Consider the following 16,978-nt stretch of genomic DNA (forward strand, 5'->3'; position numbering starts at 1 on the left):
TTGAGCAGAACCCTAGGGAGTTTCCAAGACCACAATTCTTTACAGAAGTAGAAAGCCCTATCTTTCTCCCACAAAGCAGGCTGGTGGCTTTGGACTGGCAGCCTTGTGAACCAAAGCCCAATCAAAACCACTACATCACCAGGGCTCCTAGCAATTCAGAATCCAGACCTAGCATAAAGCCAGCAAGCTTTTCCACAGCATCCATTTATATTGGAAACAGACCAGATCCTCCAGAAAACTTCTTTTCAATTAGAGCAAATCTCACCCTGGAGATGATTGCATCTGGGCAGGTTTCATAGGAGATCACTAACTCTTACCTGCCAAACCGCTGAGAATCCTGATCCAGCCAAGTTGATACAAAATCTTAGCTCTCACACTTGGAAATGTATGCATCTTCACTTGGAGCTCTTATTTCCCTTTTCCAGGTCTGCTGGTAGTCCCAGTGCTGGGCACTAAGGCACTTTCAGCTGCCCAATTAGAGATCGCTCTGTTTCATCATGCTCACGGTTTAAAGCTTCATAAATGAGTTTCATCTTTTATGTACCGAGAGGCACCATGCTAAACAAACGGATCTTTCACGTCTCTTGAGGAAAACTAAAGACTCATTAGGTTGCTGCACAGCATGTTCAACACGGCAGGCTAGTCAAACAACCTCCTGCCTGAACTCTTGCTCTGAATATGTTTACTTTGATACTGTCTTTAAGTCTAGGAAATATACTTTCTCTACTTTTATCTTTTTTTTTAACCTAATGGTTCATATGGTCTGTTTTCCAGGTATTTTGGTGGTGGTAGAATCATTTTTGTTTGTTTTTGGGGTTTTTTTGCTGGTTTTTCAGATTTTTTTGTTTTGTTCTTTCTTTTATTCTTTGATTTTTTAAAAAAAAATTTTATTGGGGGTTCATACAGATCTTATCACAATCCAAAAATACATCCATTGTGTCAAGCACATTTGTGTATTTGTTGTCATCATCATTTTCTTTTCTTTCTTTTTTTAAAATTATTTTATTGGGGGCTTGTACAAGTCTCATAACAATCCATACATACATCTATTGTGTCAAGCACATATGTACATTTGCTGCCCTCATCATTCTCAAAACATTTGCCCTCCACCTCAGTCCTTAATATCAGTTGCTCATTTTCCCCCTCCCTCCCCACACCCCCTCCCTCATGAACACTTCATAATTCACAACTTATTATAGTTTTGTCATAAGTTACACTGTCTGACGTCTCCCTCTGCCCTCTTTTCTGCTGTCCCTCCCCCAGGGAGGAGGCAATACCTAGATTCTTGTAATCAGTTTCCCCTTTCCAACCCACATTCCCTTCACCCTCCAGGCCTCGCCCCTTTCACCACTGGTCCTGAAGGCGTCATCTGTCCTGGATTCCCTGTTTCCAGTTGCTATCTGTACCAATGTACATCCTCTGGTCTAGCCAGATTTGTAAGGTAGAATTGGGATCATGATAATAGTGGGCGGGGTGGGGGGGGAAGCATTTAAGAACTAGAGGAAAGTTATATGTTTCGTTGCTACCCTGCACCCTTTTGCAACAAGATGTAAACCCTAAAACAACTGTAGTACCAACACTATATTCTAAATATGAATTGAGATCCAGGAATTTACATTTTAGAAAATATTCTACATGATTATTATATACATTCAATTCAGAATTTTACTGACACCACTGCTTGGGTAAGAGAACATTTTCACAAAAATTTTCTATCTGGGTTATTGTGTGAGGGAAATATGTTGTTAACTTTGTACCGTACTGTCTGCATGAATATCAGGCAGGTGTGAAAATCATTCTTTGTCAATGTAGATTGGCGTTAGACCCTAGGTCTAAAGATGTATCCATGAAAATCAAATTCACTGTCATCCAGCCAATGCCGACTCATAGCCATTCCGTCGGACAGGGTAGAACTGCCCTTGTGGGTTTCCAAGAGTGTAACTTTTTACGGGAGTAGAAGGCCCCATCTTTCTCCTGAGATGTGGCTGGTGGTTTCCAACTACTGATCTTGGGGTTAACAGCCCAACTCATAATGACGATACCACCAGGATTCAATGTACTATATAGGCAATGAAATTAAGCTGGACTAGGACCTTATTTTATGTTTTAGAGATGTTTGGTGTCTGAACAGGTGGTGTGTTCTTTTGCTACTTTGAAGACTTGGTGGACAACACAATGAGCACTTGTTATATCATGTGGAACAGATCACCATTTCATTAACAATTAGTTTTCCATCTAGTGGAGGGGCAAAAAAAGAGAAAATATGAGAAAAAAACTTAAAACTAAAGTGTATACGAATTGAAGCAGACAAAACAAGAAACCAGTTGGGATGGAGGCATAAGATATAAGCAATTGTTTTAATGAATATTTGGATGTGTGCTGCTAAGCACACTTAATTACATAACTGCTCTTGAGGTTTCTGCTGACTATAGATACTTGAAACATTCTTTTTCTCCAGAAATCTCAGTTAAGAGTTTTAATCATCTTCACTTACATCACGTGTGATCTAAAACAATACTCGCTTAACTATCAATATTTGAACATTATCACTATCACAAAAGGATCAATAACAATATTCAAATTTTCTTAACACTTTGTGGCTCCCCAAATTAAAGGATCATAAAAGTAGTTAGAATGTTTTGGAAAATATCCATTTATTTTCTAATGATATTTGCTCAAAAGAGAAATAATTGGGAACATATGCCAGGTTGTTAATTTTGTTTATTTGTTTGCTTAATTTATTATCCTTTTCCTCAGAATTAGGTCTTACAAAGAAACAGAAGTAATAAAATAGATTAAACTCTATTCCTTTAGGAATTATTCACTCGTTTCATGTTTAAAAATATGGCTCTATTTTCATAGAGCCAAAAAACTTAATTTAAAAAAATATATTTTAGTTTTATTAATTTCTAGATATAAAATTGTGTTACCATGTATGGGTGTGTGTGATAGTGTGCTTATTTTGTGTCTTTAAGAGTTGAGGATATATTAGTTTCCTATTCTTATCTGTCACCATTTGTACGTTTGTCCTACTGTGTTGGCTTGTTATGATGCTGGAAACTATGTCACTAGTATTTCAAATGCCAGCAGGGTCCCAATATCAACAGGTTTAAATGGAGCTTCCAGACTAAGAACAGACAATGAAGAAGGAATCTGTTGTCCACTTCAGAGGAAGCAGCCAAGTCAGGACAGTCAAAGATCAGACGTGTTAGAAATGTGGTGCCAGAGCAGATGATTGTGATAGCTAAAAGGACAAACCAATCAGTTTTGGAAGAAATACTGCCAGAATGTTCCTTAGAGGAAAGGATTGCAAAACATACATTGGCCATGTTATCAGGAAAGACCAGTCTCTAGAGAAGGACAACAGGTTTGGTAAAGTAGAAGGGCAGTGAAAAAGACCCTCAACAAGGTGATTGACACTGCAGTTGCAACAATTGGCCCAAGATAGTAATAATTGTGAGGCTGGAAAATGACCGGGCAATATTTCATTTGGTTGTGCATAAGGTCATTATGAACTGGCTTGATTATACCTAACAATAACAACAACATTTTTACCTGAGGAAATGTTATGGGGGCTAGATCTAACCTCCTTGGAACTTCAGTAAGAAGAAAAAGCCAAATCCACACTAGGGTAAGGTTGATTGCCACAAAGCAGAGGTCAAACATTCCTCCATCCTCCATTCTTTTTTAGATCAACAATCACTTCCATCAACACTATTTCTCTTCTGAATTTGATCATTTGTTGCAATGGCCTCACAGATGGTACACATGATTATGGGGATTATTAGGAAGCTAAAACGTTAAAAATTATAAGGATTTACTTATTTTGTCTGTAATGCCTCTTATTAGCCATGCTGGCAATCATTTCTCCTTCTGGTCCTCAGAGCTCAGTCAGGTGGCCCATTGGCCTCTGGCTTGTTGGGTGAGCTAGGAGGCCTCCCACTCTGTTTCTAGGTCTTCGTGTTGTTGCTGCTCTGTTCTGTCTCATCATCTCAATATTGTTCCTCTGCTTTGCCCCATGTCCAAGTGCCTCTGCCATCCCTGCCACTTCAAATATGCTCCACTGATGGCACTCTCATTGGTGGTCACAGTTGTCTCTACCATCCTGTTTGTGAGATGGCTTTCATACCTAACCAATCACTGCCATTGAGGCAATGTCGACTCATATTGACCCTGTTGGACAGGATAGAACTGCTCCTCTGGGTATCGGAGACTGTTAACTCTTTCTAGGGCTAGAAAGCCCAATATATCTTTCTTGGAGTGGCTGGTGGTTTCCAACTGTAGACCTTGTGGATTGTAGGCCAGAGCAAAACCACTATGCCACCAGGGCTCCTATCACACCCAGAGGGATGGCAAAACTGATCAATCCTATCTATCAGCACTTCACACACGCATTTGTGTGGTCCTACCCAATTATTGGAAAATGACATGATGCTTGGTAAATCAGAGGGGCAACGAAAGCGAGGAAGGCCCTCCGCCAGAAGAACTGACACAGTGGCTGTAATGAAGAGCTCAAATAAAAGAACAATTGTGAGGATGGCATAAGGCCCTGCAGAGCTTTGTTCCGTTGCATACGGTTTCTGTGTGTCACAACTGACTCAGGCACTCAACAACAACAGAAATAATCCACAAGCTTCCCATTCTTTGGTTCAAGGCTGTCAAAGGCAGAGGCAGATGAGTTGAGTCCTTCTTGCGCTATCACCGCTCTTGTAAGCATGCAGGAATTGTTCTCTGTTGTTAAGGATTTGTGTAATTAGAGTGAATTACCTGGATAATAGTGAATAATCTCCTCAATTTAAATCATCTGAAGATTTAATCTTCAATCTTACTTGCTTGTGAGTCAACATTTTCAAAAACTATGAAGGCATTGGCATTCCTGGGGACCATTAATTTGCCTATTACTGGGTGACAGATAAGAAGGAGAACCAAGTGTAATTATGCAGTAGAAATTTTATTTTTTACTTTTTAAAATTTTAAACAAGTGCAACACAAAAGTCAAAATGTATCTTTGAAGACAGTGAAAGAAAGTAGTTAATTGTTTAGAGTTGTTGATAAGGATTTTTGCAGACTCAAGAAATTAAATGACCTTGTCTGAGAGTCATCATAGGGGTTTCTGTACTCTTAATTACATTTTTGTTCTTGAAGTGAGTGAGAATCTACAACCTGTCAATTATTAAATAGGAATTATGCCCAAGAATTGTTCCTACCTACAGAAGGTTCCTTGGGAAGATTGGCCCGACTTTCCATGAAAACAACTGAGAAATACAAACAAGAAGATCATAAGTGGCAAAATGCCAGCCAAGATTATTTTACATGAAACTTCTACTTTTAATTCATTATAACTTTTCATTAAATGACGTTATAAAATATGTACTTTTTAAAGTACTATACTGTTAAAATTAGTACCAGAATAAAATAGTAAGGTAAAAATTACTTAGATAAGTTTTTGCCAATACTTGTTCAATAGTGTTATGGTTTAAACAGATATTTTCCCTGCAGTTAGATAGCTTTAAGAATATAAAAACATATAATCATGTCTTTGGTTACCAGGAGGTTATTATTACATTAAAGATAAAAGAAAACCAATATTAGCAATGATACTTTTAAAGTTCATTTAGTCTAGTTAATGCCACATTAACTGTTCAGTTAACCACAAAGTATCTTTTTCCCTTGCTTCTTTATATCTGTCAATAAGAACACATTAAGGAAATTCTTGGTTGAATATATTAATGAACCCTACCTCTTTAATGTGAAGTTTAGATGATAAAATACATCATTCTAAGAGAATGTCTTCAAAATTATGTTTACAGTCTAATAGTAAGATGTAATCCATGGGATTTAAAGAGAATTTCAATCTTCAGTAAAAAAAATAATATATTACAAAATAATAACTATGAGCTCTGTTGTTTAGCTTTTCATGGCTTGACTTGTGGTGAAGTAATTTTAATCAAGCCCTCTCTGAAGTAAGGTGATTTCAAGTTGTCTCTGGTTTCTCAGGGCTCGTGACCTTGTGCGGTTCTGGTTGCATGCTTGCCCATTAGGCAGAGCTATTCCAAAGAATGCAGCTCTTAGGATCCCTGTGGAGAGCATATGAGCTATAATATAATTCTAATCACAGGAACACATCACATTTGCATGGTCTAATGAGATTAACAATTTTATTTCCTTGTTATCTGCTGTGAGGTATGATCTCCTTGCTTGATAGCAATTCATGCAACTCATATACATAAGACACGAGAGATGTTAGGAAGCTGTGTCATCAGCACAAATTTGTAGGTTACATCTGGTTCTGCTTACTTGAGTGGTATTGTTGGTTTATTCTTAGAAATATATTTCACATATAACAACTATTTAGGAGGAATTTTAAGTTGAATGATACATGCATTTTTAACATACTAATAGGCACATTTGAAAATTAAGAATTAATTTATTTGAAATTTTATAAATGACAAGAAAAGACTAGTGATCACAGATATTAGGCAGTACAACCCAAACATTTATTGAGCGCCCCCCCCACTCAAGTAATGGCAAGATAGCCATTACGCTTCATTTGTTACCCAACCCCAAAATGTTTGCCTTTAATTACTAACATAAATACAGACTGTCTTCAGTCTGTAATATTCAGTTATTCTATGGCCAATGTTCACCCATATTCTATCCTGTTATAGCTCACATATTTCCACCTCTGCTCTCTAAAAAGCCTTTTGGAATTTTTTTACATCATTCAAGTGTCAAAGTATATCCCTGGAGGCTCAGAGTTCTTTCTTGGACTGCTAGAAGAGAGCAGGCTTAAATGAACATTTACTATGTTCTAAGTGTGTGCTACTTCTAATTTGTGTCCCAATCAGTCCACGTGGTTCCTAAAAACACTGCTCCTGGTGCCTATTGTCTGACAAAGTCCCTCCAGAATTGTTTTCCTATTACATAACTAATCACATTTTTTTTGGTGTGTGTGTGTGTATTTGTGTAGGTGTGGAAAAGAGTAAGCTGGAACAAGAACAAGAGTAATACAGAGAGGTAAACACAGAGACACCAAGAATGAGAGAAGGCTATTTCAGGCTAAAGAAGCACAAGAAATTATAGTGATCAAGGGTAGCTATGGCATACTGAGTAAAAGATACTGTACATTATGTTAGATGATTAAATAAAGATCACTATTACAAAAAACCACATAGGTATAAAAGATCAGAGCTTATGTAAAGTATGAGACTTATTTAGATGAAAAAACTTGCCAACTAGGAATCTCCAAAATGGAACTTCAAAATGGTATGTACAGAGGCAGCCTAAGCACATGTCTTCTAATTTAAATAGCTGTACAAGGAGAATAAAAGAAGAGAGTACATGTGGTTGGTTGATACTCAACATGCTCTTTAAGACCCATTTATCAAGTTTTTGTTTTATAGGCTAGAGTATTCAACCTTAGCCTCAGTTTCCTGTATTTTCGAGTTGTTTCCTACAATAATCTGATGTTGCAGAGCAAGTTTTTTGTTCAAGAATACAATTACGAATCTTGTACCACAGAAAGTAGAATCAGGAACCTTGCACAAAGTAGAGAACTTGTGGCACAGTAAAATGAGCATTATTTAATTGCTCATTACAAATTCAGAGGTTCAAGCCCACCAGCCCTTCCGTGGGAAAGGATCAGGAGATCTGCTAACATACAGATTTATAGCCTCGGAAGCACTACGTAGGGTCGTTATGAGTTGGAATTGATTTGATGGCAATGTCCTTCGGGTTTGCTTATTTGTTTATTTTTAATCAGCAATTTTTATAATGCTCTTTCACACAATCTGGTAAGGAGTTAAAAATATATGGATAATAGGACAACTGAAAACTTATGAAGTATTTAAATCCTAAGGACATTTCATTTCAGCACCTGAGAACTCTTACATTAAAACTCCAGTTTTAGGTCAATAAACTCAGTTAATAGACCACTCAAAATTATACTACTTTTGTTGTCAGAGCACGTTTTTTTCCATTTGAAATGTTCACCTAACTCACCTATCTACATTATGTCAAGAAATATGAAGGTACAGTACAAGTAGAATAAGTACCATGAATATTTCTAGCTATATGCAACACATGGAGGAATTCTAGAAATCTTTTATAAAGAAAGAAGTTATAAAATACTCAAAACATTCAATTTCATAAAAGACATACCATTTTTCTGAAGAGGTCATGTGAGAAATGTAAATTTTTTATAATGTCTTCTTTCTCTAATGATACTGTTAAGAACTAAAATTTCATACTAGAAATTTAGAATGATATATTGTCAGGAAATATTTATACCACATGCATGAGTGATAGATATTGCATCAGACCTATATTTCAGTTTAGATTGTATTTAAAAGTTATTTTGATTTATAGTCATAATCCTTTTAACTTATATGATTAGATTTTATCTTTCCAAGTAATGGATCAGAGTGTTTTATGAAATTTAATTACTTTAGAAGATAATCAGGTTCTTGAATTCTTACTTACTTAACTAGCATAAGTTCTAGAAAAAAATAGACGTTGAAAATTCTAATATTTTCTATGCCCATTCCCTAAATATTTTCTTTTCTAGATGTCCTTTGACCTTTTTCAAGTTTACAATTCCAGATATTTAATCTAAATAATTAAATCTGGAAGAGATGCAAGTAGGTAATACAAGTGTGTTTCTCTGAGAGATTCTTTCAAAGAAATCCAGAATACTAGGGCCATCAATTTAATGGAAATAAACTTCTAGTATATATTTAGTATAAATCACCGTGATTGTTTTAAAAAAGGTGGAAGAATGCTGGCCACAGACACAAAAATAATTTCAAGATTTGCACACACAATTTTTCTGCACCCATACTCATCACTGAACCTCTTGTATTACCCAAAGTCACTGGTATCTCCTGGCCAAAGTTTGTGCTGCAAAGTTTCACCATCTTCCCTTCTGAAGATCATTTTTCCAAGACAGATTCATTTGTTCTTCTGTCAGTCCATGGTATTTCCAATGTTTTCTCACCAGCACAACTTAATTCCATCCATTCTTCTTTAGTACTTTTTATTCTATGTCCAACTTTTCCATGCATATAAGTTGGTTGAAAATACCTTAGCTTCATTCAGATACATCTTAGTCCTCAAAGTTATACCTGTGTTTTCAACTCTTCAAAGAGATCTTGTGCAGCATACTACCAATGCAATGCTTTGTTTGACTTCTTGACTGCTGTTTCCATGAGGATTGATTGTGGATCCAAGCAAGATGAAGCCATAGACAACTTGAATCTTTTCTCCATTCATAATGATGTCTCCTGTCAGGCCAGCTGTGAAGAGTTTGTTTGTCTTTACATTAAGTTGCAATTAATATTGAAGTACTTGCTTTCATCTGAGAGTGCTTCCAGTCGTACTCATTTGCAGCAAGCAAGATTGTGTCTTCTGCACATAAAAGATTGCTAATAAGCATTCCTTCAGCCCCGATGATAGGTTCTTCTTCCTATAGTCTAGCTTCTCTGATCATTCGCTCAGCATGGAGATTAAATATGTATGGTGTGAGCACACCACCCTGACCCACATCTTTCCTCATTTTAAACTCTTCAGTATTCCTGGTTCTGTTCAAATAGCTGCCTCTTGATGTATCTACAGATTTCACAGACACACATTTAAGGATTCTGGAATCCTTATTTTTCTCACTGCTATCCATACTCTGTTATGATCTTCACAATCAAATGTCTTTGCATAGGCAATAAAATATGAGTAAAATATTTTTCTGGTGCTCTCTACTTTCAGCCAAGATCATCTGACTTCAGCAGTGATTCGAGTGGGTAGGACCCCCGCCCCCCAAAAAAACGGATGTTTTTCAAAGCGATATATTTAATTTTTTTTTCACAAAACAACCTTATCACCTTAAAATATTCTCTATTACACTTAATACATCAGTCAAATCTGCTATTCCATTCTTGGAAACAGTTTTCAAACTCATCTGTTAGGATGGCACCTCCCTCTTTTTTTTTTTCCTTTACCTCTTCTTGTGTTAGTCCAGGTAGACTAGAGAAACAAATTCTTAGACACTAATATATGTATAAGAAAGAGCTTTATATAAAAGAGCAATTGTACATTAAGAAAACATCCCAACCCAGTCCAGGTTAAGTTAATAAATCCAATATTAGCCTATATGTCCATTACCAATCTGTAAATTCATCTTCTGCTTCATGGAGCACATGCAGGAAGAAAGATCACAGGACAGTAGGTGCAAAGTCTTGTGGATCCAGTGGCAGTGGAAGCATTTCATTGCTGGCATGGGCCTCCACATGGCTCTCCAGCTGCAGGGCTCTGGCTCCATCAGAATAGCTCCATCTGGCTTCTCAACAGGAATGTCTCCTAGGGAGTCTCTGTGCGTCCTGCCTCCAGTGAGCTATTTATCTTCATGATACCTCCAAATGGGGTCATCAAATAGCCTCCTGATTGACAGGCTAGACTCCACCCTTTCACAAGTTGATACCAGATTATGCAACTGCCACATTTCTACATCATCATATCATTGTCCTTTCATTTGTGGAAGCAAAAATAAATAAGTTTCTCAGAGTGAGATTTGATGAGTAAGCTGCATGGGGCAAAAGAGGCATGCTTGGTGTTTTTTTTGCAAAAAACTGATGCACTGAAATGGCTGCTTGAGCAGATGCTTTGTTGTGATGGCAAAACCAGTCCCCATCTGCTACAAATCAGACCTTCTTGTCATACACTGTTATGTTACCTTTTCCAAACCTCTAAATAGAAACCTTGATTAACAGTCTGACCTGGTGGAACGAAATCCAAATGCACTCTGTCAACATTTGCATCCATTTTGGAAATTGACAGATGTCCAGAATGAAGTTTGTCGTCAATCAACATTTCACCTTTTTTGAAATGAGAACACCACTTATACACTTGAATTTCTCCCATAGTGCTGTCCTTGTAAGCTGTGCTCAATATCACAACCGTTTCTGCGGCATTTTTCCTAAGCAGGAAACAAAATTTCACAGTTGCACACTGTTCTCTGAAATCAGCCATCACACACACACACACACACACACACATAAAAACAACGAGGTTCAAGCGAAACTGCTTTTATGAAAAAAATTCACTGTGAGCAGAGAGAACCTTCCCAAGTGATGCCACCAAGTGCACTAACTCAAAGCAAGTTGCTTGATGCTCGCCTAGTGGGAAAAATATGTACGATGAAATCCCCACTATTTCTTCCATTTGTCTTAGTTCATCTACATTTGAAAGAACGTTTCAGTCTCTTCTGGCATCCACTTTATTTTTCTTTCTTTCCCATCTTTTTAATGAATGTTTGCTTTCTTCATGTGATACTCTTGATATCCTCTCACAGATCATCAAGTCTTCCCTCATTTGTGTTCAATGCATCAGATCCATTCTTGAGTTGTTCTCACAGTCAAGTGGGATATGCTCAAGATCACATTTTGGTTCCCATGGACTCATTTCAATATTCTTCAGCTTCAACCTGGATTTACATATGGGCAACTGGTGATCTGTTTCACAGTTGGTCCCAGGCTTCATGTTAGCTGCTAAATATGACTTTTCCATCATATTTCTCACCGATGTAGTCAATTTGATTTCTGTGTCTTCTATTTGGAAAAGTCCAAATATATAGTATTGTTTATGTTGTTGAAAAGAAGTATTCATCATGAAGTCATTGGTCTCACAACATTTTATCATGATGTTTTATCACCAAACTCATATTTTCCAAATACAGTACTGTTCTTTCTCTTTGTTTTTACACTCCACTACTAATCTTTACCAATGGATCTGGAATGCCATTTCTTACCAATTTCCGAGTGGAATCGTTAGAAAAATATGTTGAACTTCTTCATTAGTAGCTTTACTGGTTGATGCACATGTTTAAATAATAATTGTATTGACTAGATATCCTTGTATGTGGACAAATACTTATCCTATCATAGATTGCCTGGTACTTTAAGATCTTCAAATGTCCTTTTTCATGATGCTTGTGACCTCATTTCTGTTGAATTTATCTGTCTGACATAGTAAAACATGTTGCTCTCTCATTCCATTTCATTTTTAACGAAGTCCAATTTTCCTAGGTGAATATTTCCTACCTTAATATTTCCAATTATTAATACAAATTTGCAGCTGATTTTCTCTTATTTTGAACCATGCCCCTTCAGCAAATGAAGGTCTAGAAGGGTTTACTCTTTCCAATGGTTGTGGACTCAACTTTGAGAATGCAACTCACCCTCAGCCATAATTTGAGATCCTCCCAACCTGAAGGGCTCATCTTCTGCACTGTATCTGACAATGGTCTATTGCTATTCATCAGATTTTCAGTAGCCAATTTCTCAGATGTGGATGGTTTACTCATTCATCATAGTCTCTACTTAGTCTGAAATTCTGTGGATATCTGTTCACTTTCGGTGATACTCTGGTATTTGCAATGCCAATTACATAGCTTCCAGAATCATAGCAACACACAAGCCACTACAGTATGAAAAATTGACAGATAAATTGTAATCCACACCTGACATGGTCAAATTTGAGCCCCAGCAAAACTGAAGTCCTTCAGAACCCTTCCTTTTCATTTTCCAGGTAATGAATTACCTCCTTCCTTTTACCAGGACAGATAGAAGTTTTAGATTAGGTCTCTAGAAATCTGAGTCCTCCAAATACCATCTGTCATCTTTCAGAATTTAGAGGACCCTTACCTGACCTAGATTTATGGATGCTTTAAATTAAGTACTGTAAAATCCAACAGAATGAGAGAAGCCCAACCAAAAGGAAATGGAAAAAAAGACACGATAGACTCTCTAGTTAAGTTTTTCTCCTTTTTGTCTGACTTGATACTTACTGAATGAAGTCAAGAACAGAATTAAAGTGAATCATGGCGGCCACGAATCTACTTGCCCAGACCACCTGGGCAAGATGGTGGTTGGATCTCTTGGCAGAGCAGGGAGCTCCTTTTTCTAAGCTCTCCCTCTTTTTCTTGGCTGGCTTTCCAAAAATTTTTTGGGGATTAAGTACTTGTCTTTACTGAGAGAAAGATTTGCTCTGGTCAATCACCGAGGCAATGCTGGAGAATTTTATTAGAGACTGCTTAGAATGTTGGCATGGCTTGAAGTGCAGTACAGTCAGAAAAATGGACACCCACAGTACATGTAGAACGGGATATTTCAGGGTTCCCATGCAGTGTAAGAGTTGAATTCAGTCCATTTTGTTCTGTTTCCATCTTGTTGAACTCAGTCCATTTTGTTCTGTTTCCACCAGATGATGCCTCCACGTGTGTTTCCCCCCTTTGTGTCAGGCTCATGTATCAGGCATTGTGGCCATGGTGGTAAGGCTGTAGGTTATACATAAGGCTTGAAAACTATATACCTCAACTAACAAGAGTGGGTTTGGCTACAGCTGTGGCTTATTACCAAATTTGCCAACAGCAGAGACCTATCTAGAGTTTACCATATGGAACCATTCCTCAGAATGATCAACCACCAATCTGGTGTGTATTAGTCTGGGATCTCTATACAAGCAAAACCAGTGACATTTATACATGTGTATCAAGAAAGAAGTTTATGTGAAAAAAAATGACTTACTGAGTTCTAGAAGTAGTTAAGAACAGCTTAATTGTCAGATATTCTGGAAGCTTTTCCAGAATTGCATGGATATCTGAAACTGGGAAGCAAGGTAACCAAGAACCTGGAAGATCAGAGGCGAGCAGGGTCAGGAACGTGTGAGTAGATCAGATGTTAAAGCACTCTGTGGATAGTCCTGTGGTTTTACAGGCATAATCTCAAGCCACTGGCACAGGTCCCAAGAGACCAATTTCAGGATCTAGGCCAGCAGGACAAGACAGGAGTCAGTTGACTAAAATCTATCAATGCACATTAAAGCATACTCCTCCAGAGAGGACAGCGATGCATACATGAAAAGAGTAACAGAACATAAACTTTATATGTAGAAACCAGGGATAGAGTGGGCATACTTGAGACAACTTTCTATTTGAAATCTAATCCAAAATACAGAATAGATTTATACCTTTATATTATAAATGTATCGCTGCTTTTAAATATTCTTTTTAAACATATGAGAAGGTACTCAGCCTTCCCAGTTGGCCTGGCTGACGTTTTTCTTCTCAGATGTCACAATGATCAGTGCCTTCTTTTAAAGGTTTTGCTGGTTATATTAACCAAACTGGCTACTTCCAGGTATTTTATATTATCACACTGTTAGTTTTCTCTCATTGTACTTGCTTTCATTTATAAATATCTTATATATGTATATACGGATATATATATGGATATACGGATATATATATACATTAACTTGTTAATTGTCCATAGTCTTAATGAAATGCAAACAACTTAACAGGTTGCCTTATCAGTTAGCAACATAATGATTTACTTCCTACGACTACAGTAACTAGAGACCCTTCAAGTTGACAGAACAAAAGGATGCTTAATTCTTTGCTAGCTTCGTCTTCTTTAGTGTGTTTGACTCTAGAGTTTTGGGCTAGTGACAAGCTGGCTCATCAACCATTTCCCTCATTTTCAAGTAAACGCTACTATTTTATGAAACATGGCCTTTTAAGTTATTGGTCTTCTTTCATGATGTATCCAAAGTAAACAAGCAGCAGTCTCTCCCTACCACTTTCAAGGAATACTCTGATTATATTTATTCTAGGATAGATGAGTTCATTTTTCTTGAGGTTCCTGGTATGTTCAATATTCTCCACTGTAAATGCAATGAATGAATTTTTCTTCTATCTTCCTTTTTTCAATTAGGCACTCAATAAGTAATTTCTAACTGACTGAAGTAACCTGCAAATGGATATGATGTTTGCATGCATCTTTTCAAAACACCTTCAGTAATCTGATAAGTGCAGGAGGCGTGTCTATTTATATTCTGTCCAAAATAATAATATATCCTTCTTGTCAGCATTTGAAAATGTACATTACTGGGTCTATGTTTTCTCAACTGGCATGTGATCTGCATCGCAGGAAAATCTGGCAAGCAGAGGATAAACAATGATGCATTTCTTAGCAGACATTTGTTACTCATAGATTAGGGGAGGGGGGAGAATCAGCGTAGTAATTGAAAGCATATTTTTGTATGAAATGTGAATACCAAGGAATAAACGTCAAATGCTTGTGAAAATCTAAGGAAAAGATAAAGTTTCAAAGGTACGTCTTGCAGAGAGTAATGGACCACATCTGGTCCATTGCCAGGACAATTAAATAATCTTCATTTTCTCACCTGATTAGGAAAAATATTTTGAAGAGTATTTTAAGATACTTTATTATTATTTATGCACCAATTAGAACTTTTTGTTAGAAATCAATGTTTCCCATAAGAAATCAATAATCTAGATTTTAAGACAATGAATCTTCATGCATAAGGATTTCAAATGGCAGAAGGTGTATTGTTCAGGTTTCCACAAATAGGAAATTTATAGAGCCCATTGATGAATGCAAACCAACATGTCATTTACGCAAGCTGTCTTCAAAGGGCTAGATTTCTCCTTGTTCACCTGCACTTTAAGTGGCCTTTGACAGAAATGCAGGGATTGCCCCTACAGTGTTATCAGTATAAAAGCATCATTGTGTCTACCGCGGCAGGAAAGCTTTGTGTTCGTGTCCGATTCTAGCGTTCATTTGTGCAGCTGCTTGGCCAATTTGAAATGTTTTGCTCAGAGATGATTAGGCTAGAACTTTGAATGGCTTTTTCTCAGGAGAAGTAATCAAACAAAGCAGAAGACAATCTTTTTCCTGAATAGAAAATCCTTATTAAATCATTTTAACTCATATTTCAGTCCCGTTATTACATACAAGAAGAGCAAAGACAGTTATAATAAAAGGGGAGGATAATATATTCATGTCACAAAGAGAAGTGAGGTGGGAATTCGGAAAAAGGGGAGCATATGAGAAGTAAAGAGAACGGAAAGTCAGGTGATTGAAGTAGAAGTAAGACAGGCAAATAAATGAACATTGGAGCCACTTTTCCTTTACCTTTTTTTTTTAAGGGATTGATGATTTTTTGAAGAGACATTGTTTAGCATTAATATTCTGCTAAATGCATATTTCATGTTGGGACAAAAGCACACTTTTGAAATCCCTTTCAAAATCCTCTACCCTTTTAGACTTTCACAATAAGGAAAACACACTCATAAAAGTTAGTTTAAAAGAAGACATTTATTCTGTATCTTGAATTGAGGACAATGCTTTAAACTTGGAGTTTGATAAAGTAGAGTGGGTGCCTGCTCTCATAAAAAAATATTTTTCCCATAGTTCATTAAGAATGTGTAAGGCTCTGGACTTGCTCCCTGCCTCACACACTGACTGACTCATTCACTATCTCACTCTCACTCACTGCCTCGCTCTCTCACTTTCTCACTCACTCACTGCCTCACTCACTGTCTCAGTCACTCTCTCACTGCCTCACACTCTCACTGTCTCCCTCACTCACTGTCTCACTGACTCACTGTCTCACTCTCACTCACTGTCTCACTCTCACTCACTGCTTCACTCTCACTCACTGTTTCACTTGCTCATTGCCTCACTGACTGACTCACTGTCTCACTGACTCACTGTCTCACTCTCACTCACTGCTTCACTTGCTCACTGCCTCACTGACTGACTCACTCACTGTCTCACTCACTCACTGCCTCACACTCTCACTGTCTTACTCTCCCACGATCTCACCCACTCACTGTTTCACTCACTGTCTCACTCGCTCACTGCCTCACTCACTGACTGACTCACTCACTGTCTCACTCTCACTCACTGGCACATTCACTCACTCTCTCACTCACTCATTGACTCACTCACTCACTGCCTTACTCACTCACTGCCTCACTCTCACTCATTTGCTCACTGCCTCACTCACTGCCTCACTATCTCACTCTCTCACTGCCTCACTCTCCCACTGTCTCACTCTCAATCACTGCCTCACTTGCTCACTGCCTCACTCGCTCAATGTCTCACTCACTGCCTCACTCACTCAC

The sequence above is a fragment of the Echinops telfairi genome, unplaced genomic scaffold, assembly GCF_000313985.2.
Source record: "Echinops telfairi isolate 266 unplaced genomic scaffold, ASM31398v2 ScPeMD7_60;HRSCAF=208, whole genome shotgun sequence".
NCBI classification, from domain to species: Eukaryota; Metazoa; Chordata; class Mammalia; order Afrosoricida; family Tenrecidae; genus Echinops; species Echinops telfairi.